This window comes from Lepisosteus platostomus, chromosome 13 (genome assembly GCF_059453375.1).
Source record: "Lepisosteus platostomus isolate fLepPlt1 chromosome 13, fLepPlt1.hap1, whole genome shotgun sequence".
NCBI classification, from domain to species: domain Eukaryota; kingdom Metazoa; phylum Chordata; class Actinopteri; order Semionotiformes; family Lepisosteidae; genus Lepisosteus; species Lepisosteus platostomus.
This window is the reverse complement of record NC_142623.1, coordinates 14,879,118-14,897,624: the sequence shown is the minus strand read 5'-3', so window position 1 is coordinate 14,897,624 and position 18,507 is coordinate 14,879,118. Positions and strand designations below refer to the sequence as shown.

At 43.1% G+C, this 18,507-nt stretch overlaps 1 protein-coding gene and 1 long non-coding RNA gene across 4 annotated transcripts in view; one reads left to right on the top strand and one right to left on the bottom strand.

The window, feature by feature from the left end:
• LOC148650036 (uncharacterized) overlaps window positions 1-18,507 on the top strand; it is a 195,124-nt gene that overhangs the window by 70,481 nt on the left and 106,136 nt on the right. The gene's annotated exons all lie outside the window — the stretch shown is intronic.
• The window catches only part of LOC148650037 (noelin-2-like), a 114,354-nt gene that overhangs the window by 66,499 nt on the left and 29,348 nt on the right, over window positions 1-18,507 (bottom strand). The window lies entirely within an intron of this gene.

The window sequence follows — 18,507 nt, the reverse complement described above, 5'->3', positions numbered from 1 at the left end:
CACAGCACTCTATTTTAGAGTTTAGGTGTTTTTTTAAAAGAAAGTCACAGGTGCAAGTTTTTCCGAAGTCGTGCGGATTTCGGGATGTTTTCAAGTCATTGTCACTGAATGCGGTGCCACTGTGCCTTGTGGGCTCAAAGCATGTACAGCAAAGGCAATGATCAGCTCCTGTGAAAGATGAAATGCCAGCTTTCAGGGCTTCCCAGTCTTGGTCTTCATGGCCATAGAACGTGCTGGTTTCCAATTCAGCAGAATGCTTATTTGAACACTTAATGGAACTAATCAATCCCATCATTAGAGCTTGTCATTATTTCAGCTGCGTGTTTTAAGTTGCCTATGCAACTTCATAGCTGACCTCAGAGCTCTAGCAGTTGAAGTGCTGAAAACAGTACAGTAGATGTAATCCATCAAATTATCTGTTCAATTAAGGGCTCAAGAAATGAAGAGCTCATCTGGATTAAAAACCAGGAAAACTAGGACATTCTGGCCTAGTATAAGGTGCAACTGGAGACCAGGTGATTACACTATATCATTTTTAAGCACAGAATAATTTAGAAACATTCAGTGATGTTTCTCTTTGATCTCCTAACTGGTTGATTTTTAATGAACATCGCTTAGGAGGCTGCAGGTAGGCAAACATTCCCCTCCATCCCCAGTGTGCTGAAAAGGATTACATTTGTAATTAGAAATGAGAAAACGTATCAAATGCAAACACCTACTCTAATCTGAAATACCTTTCAGTACATGCCTGTCTAATTCATTAGGCTGCCATTTTTTTGTTAAAATGCACTTTAGGTTAATACTCAATCAGGACAGTTAAGTGTTGTAATAGCATTAGTAATTTAACATTTAATGGAGAGGATATGTGGTTTACGGTCAGCTATTTGCAGAAACTACTACAGGAAGTGGAAGAAATTATATTTTCAGGAATCAATAGCAATAATCTGGGGTTCTGCTGAAATGGCAGGGTAAGACAGCCTCATTCTACAGGACTTACAGGTGTCTTTGATTAGCAACTTACCAAGACACAGGGAAGAAAAATTACTTTAACCAATTAAATAAATGATCATGTCAATTAATAAATTAAGACAAGGAACAGAACGAATGGATGAAGGTGCTCAGCCCTGAAGAAACAGGCTTACACCGGTTTCTAACACTGAAGGACTTTCGGTCACGTGCCGATGAACTGGCGACGATGAGAACACAGACTCAACCTCTGTCAGGTCACGTGCAGGCTCCTGGGGGGTCAGGGAAGGGTCAGGAGGAGGTCACGGCAAGGTCAGGACTGTACAGAGGTGCAGCTTGATGCCGATTCAGGATCCCTACATTCTCCTACATTCAGCAGCACCAAGAACACACAAGCAGCTTCCTGAAGCCGCACAAAAATTGGGACTAGAAATATAACAAGGAAAAGGTACAGTATGAAGATGACAGTAATTCATAAATACATACAGTGGTGTGAAAAAGTGTTTGCCCCCTTACTGATTTCTTATTTTTCTGCATGTTTGTCACACTGAAATGTTTCAGATCATCAAACAAATTGAAATATTAGACAAAGATAACACAAGTAAACACAAAATGCAGTTTTTAAATGAAGGTTTTTATTATTAAGGGGGAAAAAAATCCAAACCTACTGTACATGGCCCTGTGTGAAAAAGTGATTGCTAAAACATAAATCAACTGTGGTTTATCACATCTTTGGAAAGCTGAGTTCAATTTCTCTAGCCACACCCAGGCCTGATTACTGCCACACCTGTTCTCAATCAAGAAATCACTTAAATAGGACCTGCCTGACAAAGTGAAGTACAGTAGATCAAAAGATCCTCAAAAGCTAGACATCATGCTGCGATCCAAAGAAATTCAGGAACAAATGAGAAACAGAGTAATTGAGATTTATCAGTCTTGAAAAGGTTATAAAGACATTTCTAAAGCTTTGGGACTCCAGCGAACCACAGTGAGAGCCATTATCCACAAATGGCGAAAACAGGGAACAGTGGTGAACCTTCCCAGGAGTGGTCGGCCGACCAAAATTACCCCAAGAGCGCAGCAACAACTCATCCAAGAGGTCACAAAAAAACCCACAACAACATCCAAATAACTGCAGGCTTCACTTGCCTCAGTTAAGGTCAGTGTTCATGACTCCACCATAACAAAGAGACTGGGCAAAAATGGCCTGCATGGCAGAGTTCCAAGACGAAAACCACTGCTGAGCAAAAAGAACATAAAGGCTTGCTGCTTCAGGACCTGGAAGACTTGCTGTGGTAAATGGAACCATGAATTCTGCTGTCTACCAAAAAATCCTGAAGGAGAATGTCCGGCCATCTGTTCGTGACCTCAAGCTGAAGCGCACTTGGGTTCTGCACCAGGACAATGATCCAAAACACACCAGCAAGTCCACCTCTGAATGGCTTAAGAAAAACAAAATGAAGACTTTGGAGTGGCCTAGTCAAAGTCCTGACCTGAATCCGATTGAGATGTTGTGACATGACCTTAAAAAAGCAGTTAAGGCTCGAAAACCCTCCAATGTGGCTGAATTACAACAATTCTGCAAAGATGAGTGGGCCAAAATTCCTCCACAGCGCTGTAAAAGACTCATTGCCAGTTATCGCAAACGCTTGATTGCAGTTGTTGCTGCTAAGGGTGGCCCAACCAGTTATTAGGTTTAGGGGGCAATCACTTTTTCACACAGGGCCATGTAGGTTTGGATTTTTTTTTCCCTTAATAATAAAAACCTTCATTTAAAAACTGCATTTTGTGTTTACTTGTGTTATCTTTGTCTAATATTTCAATTTGTTTGATGGTCTGAAACATTTCAGTGTGACAAACATGCAAAAAAATAAGAAATCAGGAAGGGGGCAAACACTTTTTCACACCACTGTACTGTACCTACACAGGTACACAATAATGCACTCATAAATAAGATTGATGATAGTTTTCAGTTCCAGTTTACATTTTTGAATATCTTTCAAATGCTTCATTAGTTGTTGTGCATGTCTGATAGTGTGTTGTGAGTAAATATTGAACTGTGGATGTACTTGTTAGATATTTCAGTTCCCGTGCAGAGTTAAGAGGTGGTCCTGTGGTGGAGGGGGTCATCCCGCCTCAGGCATGATCAAGCCCTGAGGCTAGACAGCAGGTCTCTCTCATTTTTACTTATTAATTCATTCAATAATTAATTCAGTATTCTAAGCCAACAACATCCCCTCCTTTAACCAGTGCAATGTGCTTGAACACTGGTTCTCACTGCCTGTGTGCTCTCTGTGATACTATTGCTTTCTATCAGTAACAAGACACGTTATTGTGTTTTCTGTGCTTTTCCTAAGGGAGTAAGGGGGGAGTGTGGAGCAGTAGTTAGGGCTCCAATAAGGGTGGGTGGAGTGAGGCCTGACCCAGCCTTTCCCAAAGCTGGTGTGGGGCCGTTGGGGTAAACAGGTTGGAAGCACTGTCCCGCAGTGGGGATGGGTCTATAGCTCATATACAGGCATGCATCATAGGGAGGAGGGGCTTGGCCCAGCTTACTCAGAGCTCTCCTCCATGTATAAGGTGTGTCATGCGGCGTCATGCCTTAACGCAGGTCAGGCTGTCAGACTTGATTGAGTCTGTCATGTGATTTGCTGTACAACCAAGATGGCTGAGCTCTTGCCACACAGGCAGCTGGAGGCAGAACACAAATATGGCTGGGGATCAGTGGTTCTACAGATTAATGTCTAGAATTTGCCTGCTCTCGCATCGCAAAGTGTGCTAAGGGTGGTCTTTTTTAACAAATGGCATAATCTGAACTCACGCTTCTGTGAGCAGGGGATACAACTGACTGTCAGGTCTCTGGCCTCACAGCCAGAGAGATTCATCCGGCATCTTTCTGGGGTTTGCTGGGCGCACACAGCTCGTGGACGCTGCCGCGCTGGAGATGGGACAGTCGGATGATGGACAAAAATAATATTTTGTGTCTCTGGAAATTTGTGCCTTTTTTGTGTGATCATGGATGGGTGTGTATGGATTTTCTCACACACCCTGTGGACAATTTTCATAGGATATATGGATGTTTCATTAGAGGCTCGTTCCTCTTTAACTAATTATTTGTTTGGGGCTCATCAATCCCACCTCTGGTACTTCCCATTAGTTCACAAGCTGAAGCAACCAATTACCCAGTTGAGCAATAAATTACACTCTTGTAAATTACATACAGCATATTACAACGCATGCAATATTTATTAAAGAATCAAAAAAAACAAATGAAAGATGGAGTTCAAACATGATCTCTTTGAGGTGTAAATGAGTAAAACCCCTTTGTGTGATTTGCACTTTGGAGACCGATTATCCTGACAGGAGCTCTCCCTGGTGCACGGATCCAATCCTGGTGCTGGAGAGCTGGTCTGTCTGCGGGTTTTCCTCCTACCTCAGCTCTTAACGACCTCAATCAGCTCGTTGTTGGCTTAAGCGGACCAGTTTAATGTCTTCTCCCATCTCTTAAGGTGCTGCTGCTTTAAAGAGACCTAGAAAGCCTGCAGAATCACCAACCCCCCAGGACTAGGATTAGTAAATTCAGACCTAATGTGAACGTTTCAAGCAAGGGATTCACTTCTGTACCTGTCCTGATGTACATGCGCTCGTCTTAATTCGGTTAGGTCTGACAGTAATTGATCTAGATATGACCCTGCGTCTATGCTGTGGGGGGGGCCCTGCCTCCTCTGTGAACCATCCATTCTGTGGAGTGGAAACATGGCAAGAGAGACCTCTGCTGGCAAAAAAGTGGAAGTGCATCTTGGCAGTACAATTTGACAACAAAAACCATACTGTATATAAAGAAAAACATAAGGTGGAACCGTAGGAGAAATCAGCAGGATGGACTGAATCACCTTCTTCTCACTTGTAACCCATCCTTTTTCAGAACACACTGCAAATGGATCACGCATTCATTTCCTCCTAAAATGTTCCTACTAAATATAGTATGCATGGTCATAGGGTGGCATTATGCTGTTCTAGACCCCAGTTCCAGCTTTGAAGTGTGTCTGCACTGATAGCAAAGGACATCTCTGTCAGAGTCATCTCTTACACAAAGGCTGGTGAGAGTTTGGAGCAAACTCTTAACAACCCAACCGTGTTGTTGAAGCCGATACCCTGGCTTCCTTCAAGAAAAAGCTGGGTGAGTTCTGGGATCAATCACTTTGAAAACCCCAACAGACAAAAGTCCTCATCTTATTTGTCACCTTATGTTCTCAGAAGTGGGCATGTTCTCTTTCCCATTGCCAGATGATATTAGCTACAAAGGAACAAGTAATAGGTTTATTCCATGCTGAAAAATAAGAAGGAAAACAACGTTTTGGCCGTGAAACGTGTTTTCTTTCTTCTTTTTTTCAGCATGGAATCAACCTATTACCTGTTCCTTTGCAGCCTACACATGCTGACGCAGCTACCCACCTGAACTACCACATATAAGCTACAGACAACAGTAGCAAATGTCTATACCATATTTGCTCAAAAGGCCCTACAGCTGAGAAATAGCTGTCAAAACAGTCAAACCCATGACTACACAGATGCATACATACATACTACACAGATGCATTTGAAGAGCTTTCAAGTCTCGAGAACTGATGTGCTTTATTAATTTTAAGCAAAAGGAGGATACAAAATAAAACAAGTCATATTTTCAGACAGAAACAGGATCTGCTGCACTCAAAAAAACAACACCCTCAAGAAATGGAACAGCAGTAATTCTTCCTCATTGCACACCAGCGTCTCATGTAAGTTGGGCAAGACTGTCCCCATGTGGTGAAAAGCTAGAATACAGCTGGAAATTTGTGTTCTGCCTCAGGAGCCTTTCCAGATCGGGCATTCACCAGCTTGCAAGATTCAGTGTTGACAGAAGTGTCATTTTATTATGATGCTCTACAGATACAATGATTAGAAAATACAGACAGCACTGCCAATGAGGGCAAAATTGAATTATACCACCTGCGTACTGTGCCGCAAAGTTCAATACCAGAAAAGACTCTAGTTAAACAAGTTGTACAAAGCATGATACTGTTGAATTAAATTACTGCTTGTGGAAACGGAGATGGACTGCTCAACTAGAACGACCTTTCTTAAATTAACTTTCCGGGTGATAATAGACTGTGTGTTAAAACATTGTTAAAACAGGATGGGTCTGATCCTTTAAAAGGCCCATGTTTCAGTCGTGTGCTAACACCCATTCACCAGAGTCATACAAATCATTCATACACTTGGGAAATGTGATAGCGTTTTCCACCCTGTGGCTGAACCTAGACTGGGTCTAAACAGCTGCAGCTCACAGTACACATACTCCCTTTTCTCTATTGATTGTCACATCCATCCATTATAATACATTTCCTGAACCAACCTTCTGGTCCATCACAATCCTTGCTTACTCTGTAGCAAATCTGCTGCCAGTGAGGGATGCCAGTGTAATACCAGCTTGAACACCAGCCTTCTTCTGTTCAGAAACAGGACAGCCCTGCCCTCCCAGCCCTCAAGCCTCACCCCCTCTCTCCCTGGGTTGATGCTAAATCAGCTCCTGCCCAGGTTGGGAAAGAGAGGACACTGGCTCAGGCTAAGCCCCTGGGCTTGGTAGCTTGACAGTTTCTGTGTGTTACGCCTTTGTCCATCTCCCCTTGGTGTCTTCAAGATTTCATGTTTAAAGTTTTTCAGCGTACTAATTTTAGATAATATTTAGGATTTTTAGATTATATTTGATATAATGATTTTTTTAAACCAATATAAACTCCCGAACTCCAGTTTAAGCCAGTAATGCACAGATTTTACGGGTTGTACGGATATCTACAGTTTGTGATGTGTGGTGACAAATATTGGTGTCTGTCCATGTTAACCAGTTCGCCTGCTGCTGTGAAGTGTGTGTAGGCATAGAGGACCTGAACATGCGATGAGGTCAGAGGTCACTGCTCTTAGTGGGGTGTATAACCAACAACCAAGGGGGAAAACACAAAGGGGGATATACTGTAGACCCTGCAGATAATACTGTTCACTCAAGACAGCTGCAAGCTTCCAGTCTTTAAGAGGTATGGTTATGCCAGGTTATGCCAGTGTTGGCTGTCAAGAGGCTTGTTGTTTAGTTAAAAGACCGGTCTTTCTTTGAGGTTGTTTAAACTGATTAATTTTTTCTCATTTATTCATTTTTAACTCGTTTGTCACATGTGGGATGACTCATGCCTCTCCTGCTAGAGCTTCTGCAGAGTGTTTGAAATTAAATTTCACAGACACGGCATGTTATCACTGGTCATCTCTCCTTACTAGCGGAAACAAAAACAGTCTAAATATAAAGGCCATTAACTTGTTTGCTTTAAGTCATTTTTAGCAACAATTTATTGAATTACATCAGTTTTGGGGGCTGCTTTGTATAGCCCGTGCTAACAAGTGTAATGTTCCTAGAGTGTCTTTGACAATCCCACAGATTAAACTTGACTTCCTTAAAAGACTGCGTTTGCGGATGGATGTTTCATGGGGGAACAAAAATGATTTCCTTTTTATAACGGTAGTTTGAAGAGAAGACATTTATTATATAGGCATGTGCACTGACAGTGAGGCCTCCATCCAAAATCATGCTGTTTAGTGCTCCTTTTGCATTGGGTGTAACATACAGTAGTTACAGTATAATGCATTTGAACATCTTCTGTGTAATGCATTTAAATCCTGGATCCTGAATTACGGACCTTTTTTTTTTTACAAATTCCAATAATGACCACTCCAGTTGCTGGTCATTACTGGGATTTTGCAAAAAAATGAACTGGGACGGACTCTTTCCTTGGCTAACTTTGAGACTGTAAGATAGCTGCATTTTACTGCAAAAGTTATTCTTCTAAAAAAAGAAAGAAGCACAGTGCACACAGAAAGAACACCCAGGAGGCAATTTATCATCTTAAGATAATGAGTTATGTTCCTTGACAGTTTTTTTTAATTAAAACCCCAATTGTATTGAAGCCCTGAGGAGAGACTTGGTTTCTGCTTAAGTGTTAGTGTTACATGAACCTGTATTTACTTGAGTTTTAACTCGAGAGCAGTCAGATGGACAGCTTTCCTGTTGTTTAAAAGACACAGCTGAACTGTAATTGTAGCTTAAAGCAGTTTTTGAGTGTCACATCTGCACGTTACATAATCAAGCAAACCTTGAGATTAAGATGTACTGTATATGCAGACATTTTTCTGCTCACAAAAAACAATAATTAGAAAAACAGACTGATAAATGTAGGAATGATCAGAAACAAATGAGCAAATTACTACATTAAAACACTTGATTTTCTGGCAATACCAAAATCTCAAAGATTCAGTGGTGTAAATGGTGCTGTTTCCCGGAAGCATTTATCACCGAGCACAGTGAGGGAATTTTCTCAACAGAAGACAGAGAGTCAGTCACAGGTATTTGAGAACTTAATTGTGAATTCAGACAGAAGGAAAAGCCTTAGAAAGTAAGGGAAAAGGATGCTTCGTTCTTTTCGAAAGCCCATCAGCTGTCAGAGCAAGCAGTGCCCCTTGAAGAAAGAGGGATACACATGAAAGGATTAATGAAGTACTGCGAGACAACAGTGATTTCTGTGGTCGCTAATGTGGGCTTGAACAGATGGCGCGGCCATTCCAATTAACAAGAAACCGGCACCCTCCTGTTGGCATTTGATCTTGTCTGCTCCGCCTGTCCACAGCCCTGCGGCAGCATGCCTGCTCTGTCTTCTGTCGCTCACACTTACCAGACCAGGCTCAAAGTGAGAGTCACCTCTTCACACAAAGAGTAGTGGGTGTCTGTGTTAAAAAGGAGCCAATTGTTTAAGTGATTTTAAAGATATTCAAATATCAGATGGGATTCTCCCTGTTTGCAACCTTTCTTAAGTCCTCAGTTTCCTAGCAGCAGTGTCTTCAATTTTGCCTTTTAATCAAAGTTGGCATCTCACAGAGTTTTGCTCCAGAAGCAGAGTCAGTTTTGGGTGATGAATTATGGCAGAATAATGACAGAATAATGGCATATGCTCTCAAGGGAGAATGCCGACACGGGAGACAGAATAGGACATCAAAAAGGCTATAAAAATAAAATATTTAATTAAACAAGGGAGGTTATCCATATGCCTGTTAATAACTAATGGATTTAGAACTTGTTTCTGGATTTCTGCAAGTGGGGAAAGACTGGAAGGTGGGATATACTGTAAAAGAGATGAAGGGAACTATAAACTTTGCAATATGGACAGGACCTTGAATTAACTCCCAATGGATTTTCATTAATCTATTGCCAAGACACGTGTATGGTACAGTAGGATAAATATTTTTAATTGCACAACCGAGTCATTGGAGAAGGAAGTTTTAAAGCTTCAGTTCCTGCATGTGAGCAAGTTACATGTTGCCCACCTGGCATGGAAATGGCGTTGTCCTCGCCAGTGCAGTGTCTGGATGCGTGCAAGCGTTCCCTGATGTGGGCCGATTGTTCTGAGGAAGGTGGCCAGCTGTTTGAGTGAACCAAGTGGGGGAATCGATTTGACAGCCTGTCATGTAGTGTGCGTGATACCACCCTGCAGGCAGGAACATGTGCACCAGAGTGTGTCTTTTGAAACAGACTCCATGAACTCCTTTGAGATTTAAACCAGGAGATCAGTGAAGGAACTGGGTCAGCCCTCATCGCCAAAGTGTCAGTTAGACCAGTCCGCTGCCTGGTCTGCTATGAGCTGCTTGGATGCATCAGATGCCGATTGTCTGTTCTCAAGCACAGAAGGTCAGCCTTGGGCTTCCTTAGCTAGAATGACTTTGGGAGTTTAGTTAGTGAGCTATGCCAAGCCAGTACTTCCTGCGGAAGAGGTGTGTACTGCATGTCAAAAGTCTTCTTGGTTTAAGCCTTATCCTTTGGAAACAATTTTTAGGACAGGGGTGTGGGGGCTCTGAGCGAGGAGTGACAACCTTTGAGTTACATATTAAATTTTCAGCACAGGAGGAACAAATCATAAAGTCTGCATGTGGGAGAAATAAGGTCTTGTTTCACAAATACTTTAGACCCCTGGCAGATGTTGCTAGGAGGCTGGTTTATCAGGTTGCATGAGACAAAGTTACCGTAAAAAATTCTTTGGAGTTTTTTGGAGGAGGGATTCTGTAGCCCTAGATGTCTAGGAGCCTGGATCAGACCTGGGTTCTGAGCTCTGCTGCCAAACTTCCTACAAGCTGTGCTAGAGCTTTGATGCCTCGGCATGTCGCTGATGGAGTTACCACCTGTCTCCTACGTCTGCAGCAGGTCCCAGACCTGGACCCTTCACGCTTGAGAAAAATAATCAAGTAGAAAACGAGAGGCTTCGACTTTGGTTTGAACCAAATCCTATTTTAATAGCATCGCCTAGGGTCCTCTCTAGTATTGTCTCTGTGGATTACGCTGGGAGAAGTGACAGATAATTCTAAAATAAAAATTCTAAACATAGTCCCAGAGCCTGAGCCTTTTCGGACTGGATCAGGTACTTTAGCTTAATCAGACAGTTGTCAATGTCATGGAACTCGCTCTGTCCTGCATCCACAAGTCCTAGCTGGAGTAACGCAGTAACAAAAGCTGGCAAATTTAACATCCATGACTGCTTCAGAGGCTAGGTTTAGCAACAAGCGTATTTCTTTTCTGAACAGTCACAATAACAAAGTAGCTGGGTTTTTAAAAGCCTGAGATGAAGAAAGAGAAGAATAAGAACTCCACCATGCTGAGTAATGGCAAGTTGCAATGAAAGCCTATTTATTGGTCTTTTCAGCGGTGCAGATTACCTAACGATACAATCTGCTTTTAAAAGCTTTGCCTCTTGTTCCGTTCTTATTGGGACCAGGCAGAGACAGGAGGGAAGATTGCAAAAGACACGAACGCAGCTTTTCAATCGCAGCCAGAGGTCAACAGGGCCAGGCAGACGCACTGAAGCACAAAGCGCTGTGCAGTATCTGCCGTGCCTCCGTGCAATTCCTGGAGTTTTACAGCACAGCGGGTCCTCTCCTGGCACAGTTGCTCCCAACACAGTGTAACACGTGTCTTGTTCAAGGTGCCTGGAGAAAGCATGGAGAGACAGCTAGAATCCTCTGCTAATGCCTCAGTGAAATCCCTTACTCTTCATGGGACAGAGCCGCTGTGTCACTGGGTTAACGTGACTGTGCTCTTCTGGGTGGAGGTATTTGAAATTTTCATTGCTCTTCTTTAGTTTCTGTGTTTCAAAACACTAATATTCTAGTGAAGGTTATGTATACAGTTTGTCTCAGAATTGGGACTTGCCATGTTAACTTTTTTATACTCTAAAAGTAAGAGATCCAACTGTGCATCCTAGCCCATATTGTACCTATCACTCAGTCATGAAATCCTGTACCACCCTCTATAGATGAGCTAAAAAAGGCTTAAATATTAAGCTTTGGGGTTTTTACAGAAACTTCACAGTCACATTAACTTCACTTCTCATTAAACTTCACTTCTCATTTTCCTAATGCATTGAATCTTAGGATATATACACTACCTACAGTAAAAGTACTTAAACTAAATAAAGACCTTACATGTAGAATATTGTATATACTTCTGGTCATCAAGACATCTAAAAATATACTAATGGTCTGTAATTAGTTCATAGGAAATAAAACAGGTACACTCCTGGGCGCAACAAAATGTCCTACACTGAAATGCATTTAAAAGAACTGAATCTTTTCTTTTTTCTCCTTGAAAAATCAACCTAGTGGTCTGCTTCTGGAGTGACAGTGAAACACTAACCAGGCAATACAAGTGAAAACTTAGGAAAACTGCATTTAATACTGGGGGTGGGGTCTTTACACAAAGTGTGGTGGGAGTCTGGATCAAGCTGCCCAGCTACTTTGTGGAAGAAGGTACTCTGGCTTCTTTCAAGAACTGGCTGGATGAGATGGTTGGATCACTTACAGTATGTAGTAAACACCAAGCAATTAAAATGATCGCTTTTTCATTTTTAAAGAGGCATTTCCTATTCTCCATTCTAATGTAATAGTAGCTCCCATTTTATATAAGATTTTATATCTTTTGCACTTAGGAACAGTTTCATATGCTGCAGCAATACAAACTCATCATGCTAGAACTTATGTTGTTGTCAATACTCTATACACGTTTGTGATCTTATTGGTACATACTGTATAGTGCAACATTTGTGAATGAGAGTAATATCAAATCACATGGTTGTTTGCAGCACCAGGGCAAACACCTTGTGGATTTTGTCTTGCAGTGGCTAAACTAATCTATTTATATTTCTTATTATTCTCAATAACACAAGGGGGCAGCAAAGTGTTAGGATAGCTGAGCTGAAGTCACTGAAATCTTTCTGCAGTGAAAGTGAGACGATTCATCCAGTGTGCTTTACAGAATATGTCTGCCATGTCCTGTTAGGAGTATTGAAAGCCCTATTATCGAGGAGTCATTGTCAGAGAGGTTTGCTGTAATCTTAGATGCTTCTCAAAATTCTCTTTCCTCTGAATTCAACAATAGTCCTTCAGTGTTACTTCAATGATTGTTATTAACGTCATAGTAAGACCAGCTGCTCAAAATGAGCCGAACACTGGGGATTTCCTGTGACAGTCCGTTTGTTTGCTGTTATAGGTTGTCCTTAAATCATCCTCTTCCAACAGTGTAAATGGTCAATTCAGGGAGACTGTTGGCTAATGCAACAGCTATCCTTTTACAGGGCTGCAGGATGTTCAGTTTTTGTTTTTAATATTATACCAAAAAAACGTCCCTGCTTAAGTGCTTACAATGAAGGCGACCCGTTAGGAATCAGTCAGCCCTATGAGCTGTTAGCTGTGGGTCCCCTGGAAGACGCTGGCCCTGTGCTGCTGGACTAATTAGGTGTCAGGCACTGCATATGTCTCAGTACATCAGCTGGGACAGCCCAGTTCACAAATCCGTTTACCCCAGGACGCTAAGTGTCCAGATTATTAGGATCCCCTAGTCGAATGGTGAGACCCTGGATGGCAGGCAGCAGGGTTCTCTAGGAGCCAGAGATAAAGGTCCCCTCCAGGTCTCAGTCCGGTGGCTGGAGCAGGCCTTCTTTACTCATGCCTGGTGTAATTCCCTCCTGTGGCTCCAGGCACTGCGGTGCAGAACCACTTTAGCAAGTCCAGTTTTGGGACGAAAGGGGTTTGCGCTATTTCTTCAATTGTTTGGCACAAGAATGTTAAGAATAAACTGTTTTCTTGACACATTCATTTCGTAGAATTTTATTAAGTGCAAGTTCATAACAAATTTAGCCCTGGTAGAGATGTCCTTTGTTTTACTGTAGCTAAAAGTACATAGTCCAAACCTGGAATGGGTTTGCTTGTGCTTGTTGTCTCCAGGGTCCGACAGCTGAAACCTTTTTTTAAATTTTGGCCAGAATGCAAATCCGAAGGGGCACAGCAGCAGTGTTTATGGGAAAGTGGCAGGGCGGCGTGGGATACTGTAGCATCTGCATGAAAAGGCAGCAGCCACGTTCGATAAGACACAAGCAGACGACAGACACTAATTACAAGAGACCTTATTCCCCCCCACCACCCCTCACCCCCCTCGTCCGTCCTGCTCCCTCCACAGGCAGAGACTAGGAGAGGGAAGTGTTATTCCCGGGAGCTATTGAAGAATGGCACAGCTCCCCTGTGATGTGCATCTCTTTATTTATCCCCCACACCCTGCGGAAGAATTAAATCAGCTGTTTGCAGAATCTGACAGCTATTTTCTTTCCTTTTCTGTCCTCACAATTAAAGGGAAGGATTTTAGTGTTTGTTCCTTTATTTCCTTCACATGTTACAGTAAGAGGGAAGACTTCTACGTACAGTATGTAGCATGCTGTTGCTAAGCTTTCTACAGTACGTCTGTCTTCTTCAGCAGTCACAGCAGGAGCACCACGGGGTCTGCTAGCTATGGCATGCTTGTCCTGTAAGCCTCTAGTGATATACTTGTAGTGCTGCAGATCTCCAGTTAGCAATAATGCAGGAGGTGTGATTGTAGGGCTGAACGAATGGATAGTGGGCAGTAAAGCCAAATCACAATTTTCATTTCAAGCTCAGGACTTGATTGCTGCCTTTCAGGCTGAAATGATGCTTTCTCATCACAGAAGCTCCACTTTCACAATCAGAAACAGGCTGTTCGAGATTGGACAGCACACTGGAAGTCCCATTTTTTTTCGAAAAGATAGGTCTGAGTGCCCTGCTACACACGGAGCTAATTTTACTGTTCAGCCAGGGACAAAACTATAAGGTGAAAATAACTTTTAAAGAGCCAGGCTTCATGAAAATGTCTGTTTTTGTTCAATGTCTTTTGTGTTTGTATTTTTTGTTACACAGATATTTTCCCACATGAAAAAGAGGTACATTTGTCTAATGTCCTCTTAGATCACAGACGTTATAATTTGGCTCCACATTTAAAGGGCATGTCTAATACTGGAAAGGGGTTCTGTCAGAACTCCTGGTACAGTACTTTATAAGCCCTCAACCAGGCTTATTAATTGTAGTTTGATTTCGGGTACCAGTTGCATTCACCTCTTCTACAGGGACCAATCTCTTTTCGTCCTCTCCCCAGTTTGATGGGATTTAAATGCCCTGTATGAAAAAATCATCCAATTGAGTTTATTTTTTCTCTCTCAATCTTGTCCCTTATAAGTCTTAGGTTTTTTGACAGTGCTGCTGTGTCTATTTTTTTATCCTCAAAGAGGAAAGAGGCACAGTGCTGGGAATCGCTGGCACACGTATAAGCTCACCCAGGGCACAGCACACAGCATCCCTAATACGGTTGGACACATACATTACTGCACAGGCAGCTTGGCCTTTTGTGACAATGATACTGTCTGCAAGGCCAGAAAACAGGAGTAATAGAGCAAATGCAGAACTCGGGGCTTATCAATGTCCTTTTTGTCCTCGCTCTTTCTAACTGTGCAGAAATAGACAGCACGCTAGAATCTGCTCTCGGTTCAGACAGTTCACCCCCACCTGAACCCTCACCCTGCTACAGAGGCTCCCACGGCTCTGGGTGTGAAAGTGTGTAATGACATCTCCCTCCTCTCTTACACCGGGAGCACCTGTCTTCCTCCCGGGGAAAAGCCTCGTGCCCACAGCCGCAGTTCTGACCACAGGCACACCTCCACAGAATCAGGCCGGTTTCGGAGATCTGCTACGGGAGAGTGTGCACACTGTACGGAGATGGATCCCGCAAATAACGTGGAGAAGAAATGAAGGATGCCCCCAAAATGCTGTAACAACACCACCTGAACTGTAGAGCTGTGTTAAGGGTAGAGCCAGGGGCTACGGATGCTCCAGCAGGTGGAGGGGAGGTGGCTGATCATGGCTCCTGTCATCTGCTGGGTCATTTTACAGTATGTCAAGAGAACCCAAAACAGCAGCATCATAGCCTTGTCGCCTATTCTTGTCAGCACGGATGGGATAGGAAACAGAATGGCTGCTGTGTCAACCAGGTTGGGCTGCACCTCAGTGAGTCTTTTCTATATGTAAAGCACTTTGGGATGAATAGTCCTATATAATTGCAGAGTATTATTATTAACCCACAACAGGTTTATAAACACATTGAATATACTGATGATAATACTCCAAATCAACTTGTTTTCTACACTCTGCGTTTTTCATATCAGTTGGTCTTTTCAGTGTTTTGCTCACTGTGCGGGGCTCGGGCCAGTGGTCGGGTAGCCTCTGTCTCTTTGCCCCCCTCATCCCCTACACTCACCTCTGCCACAAGAGCAGGAACCTGGCGCGAGTTCCTGGGTTCCCATGGTAACAGCTGGGGCTCAGGCCCAGGTTGTGTGCTAATGGGCGCGTGCTGCTGCTGCGTGAGTTACGCTCTGTTACTCAAGCGCCTGCTGGCACGTTTTGGGTCGGAGTGCGTCGTGTGGCAACGGGCTTGCTGATTGAGCCTGCTGCTGCTGTTTTTATTTCGTTTTCAAGGGATGTCAGCCGGGAAGGGGCACTTGTGTTTGCATTTGCCTCATCGTCAGAAGCAGTGCTGTGGCTCGGACACCTGCCTTCATCCGCTCCCTGATCCGCACGCGTGTGCGGCCGTGTGGGCGCGTGGGACCGGCTGACCCGCTGGGCAGTCCGAGCCGGCTATCTGCGGTCCTGCAAGACGAGGCCGGATGAGTCTGCGTTGAGCCGTTGTTCAGCTGCTAAGCAACTGAACGAGTGGGATAAAAGCACAAGACCATCTGCAGATCACAGGAGCCGGCCTGTCTTGCTTGTTTTGGTAGCTTGGTGGCAGAGCGCATCTGAGATTCATCCAGCCGTTTCTCAAAGGAGAGCAGGCTTTGGGTCTTCATCACCTGGCTCCACACACCCACAACTCTTTGGCAAATAATCTCTTTCTTTTTTTTCCATAACTTCCATGGATTAAAATTCCACACTTTTTGCAATATACCCAATCACTCTGTTTGCTTATTTCTTGCTTTCCCACATTGTCCTGATTCTACACAAAAACCCTTTATGTAATCTTTTACCACTTCTGCCCAATCCATGTCCTTTTGTCACATTTTTGTTACTCGCCTGCTGTTTGTTACTTGCTGCTGTTTCTTTGTCTGCAACTCCCCTATTTCTTTCCACTTGCAAGCTTTATTTTGTTATCTTATATCCATTTATACATGGCTGTACAAAAGTCTTAAACATCTTACAGGATTAAAGAACAATATGTGTGTGTTACTGTACATCCTCACCAGTTTATTCAGAGCATGCAGTAGTGTTTTCTGATGTTGTAAAAACCTTGGCTGTTAATACAGCTTAGTTTTGGTGAGAAGGTTGTTGTTTAGTAATCTATAATTCACATTGCATCTGCAAAAGCACGATCACCAGAGCTCAGAATGAACTATACATGAGCAATGCCAATGTCTTGCAGCAGCACATCCATCACATTTACCTAATCAAATATAAATGACTTGTCGACAGGTGTTCACCATCATTATTATCCATCCATCCATTTTCAGACTGCTCTATCCAATTCAGGGTCGCGGTGGGGGGGCCAGAGCCTATCCCGGCAAGCAGCAGGAGCAAGGCAGGGTACACCCTGGACACGACGCCAGTCCCCGCACACAGGCCAGGGCACACACTCACACCAGGACCAATTCTCCCAGTGGCTAAGTAACCTACAGTACCAGTATGTCTTTGGACTGTGGGAGAAAAAAACAGAGCACTTGGAGGTGCACACAGACACAGGGAGAACATACAAACTCCACATAGATAGCGCCCCAGGAACTGAACCCTGGATCCCAGCCCTGCAATGCTACCCACTGCACCACCGTGCCCCCACCATCATTAACATCATTTATGTTTTTTCTACATGTCCAGAAAGCTGGACTACTTTTTGTACTGCCAAATACAAATCTATATGGAATAACTGATATCTTACAACAAAACTGCTAAACTGTCAGCTGAACATCACAGCAGAATTGTGTTTCTGCATGAAGAATGAAAAACATGAGTGAAAAGAGCTGAAGAGACTCTGGCACTGCAGAACCTGGTTAAAAAGTCTTTTAGAAACCTGCATTTCACATTTTGTTCTCTAAATGCATTTATAAATACAGTCGAACTAATTCTATTGAATGGCTCACAACAGTGCATGTCCTTGTATTACCTAAAAGATAGTTCTGCAAGTTCTTGCTGGGTTTTTGTCAAATCTTATATGTCAACTCAGAGTACATTCTAATATTGTACATCCCCCCTCAGGGAGATGTACACATCTTTGGGAGCAGCCATTTGAAATATGCAGAAAATAATTTCTCACTGGTGTTATGAGACCTCAATCGTTGTCTCTGGCTACAACAAAAGATTGTTTACAAAAATATTTGTAAAAGTTGATCTAAGGTTCCGTTTTCATACTGCGCTCACAAAGTAATAAAAAGCCACTTGTGACAGCATGATCTTTTGGTGGGGGTATTTCCACTGCTTTGCAAGTGAAATAGCAACCTGAAAGACTCCACTCTGATCCTGAAAGAGTAACCTGAAAGACTTTGCTCTTAAGTGTAACGTTTGTGCGCTTAGCTCTGGGAGGAAAGCCAAATATGCAGTACTGCTCTTGACCTCCTGGTGGCAGCACCACCCCGTTTTCTTTATATGATAGATGGACAGCCGTGCACTCGATCAGCTCTGCATGGCAAGTACAGTATCCTATCTTAACAGCCCTTCGCTCAGCCTTTGAGAATTAGGATTATACTTCTCAATCGTGTTCTTGGGAATCCTGCTGCCTTCCTGTTTGTGTTCTAGCTGAACCCTCCAATTGTCCCCTGACTGAACTAATAATTATCTCGGCTAGGCTCTCTAAATCTTCTTTTATTATGGCATCTAAAGGATGCAGATTTCATGCTCCTTATGTCGTTCTAGAGGTTGCTTGAAATCTCCCCCACTGTTTCAGAGCTTAAAACCATTTTAAAAAGGATAATTATTCGTTCACTTATCACACAGCAGCAGCACTCTTCCTTGAACATGGCAGTTTAAATACTGTGTTGGCCTGCCAGCTGGATGTTTCTATATCTTGCGAGGCTGGGCTGGTGCAAGCCGATGGCAAGAGGGGAGCTG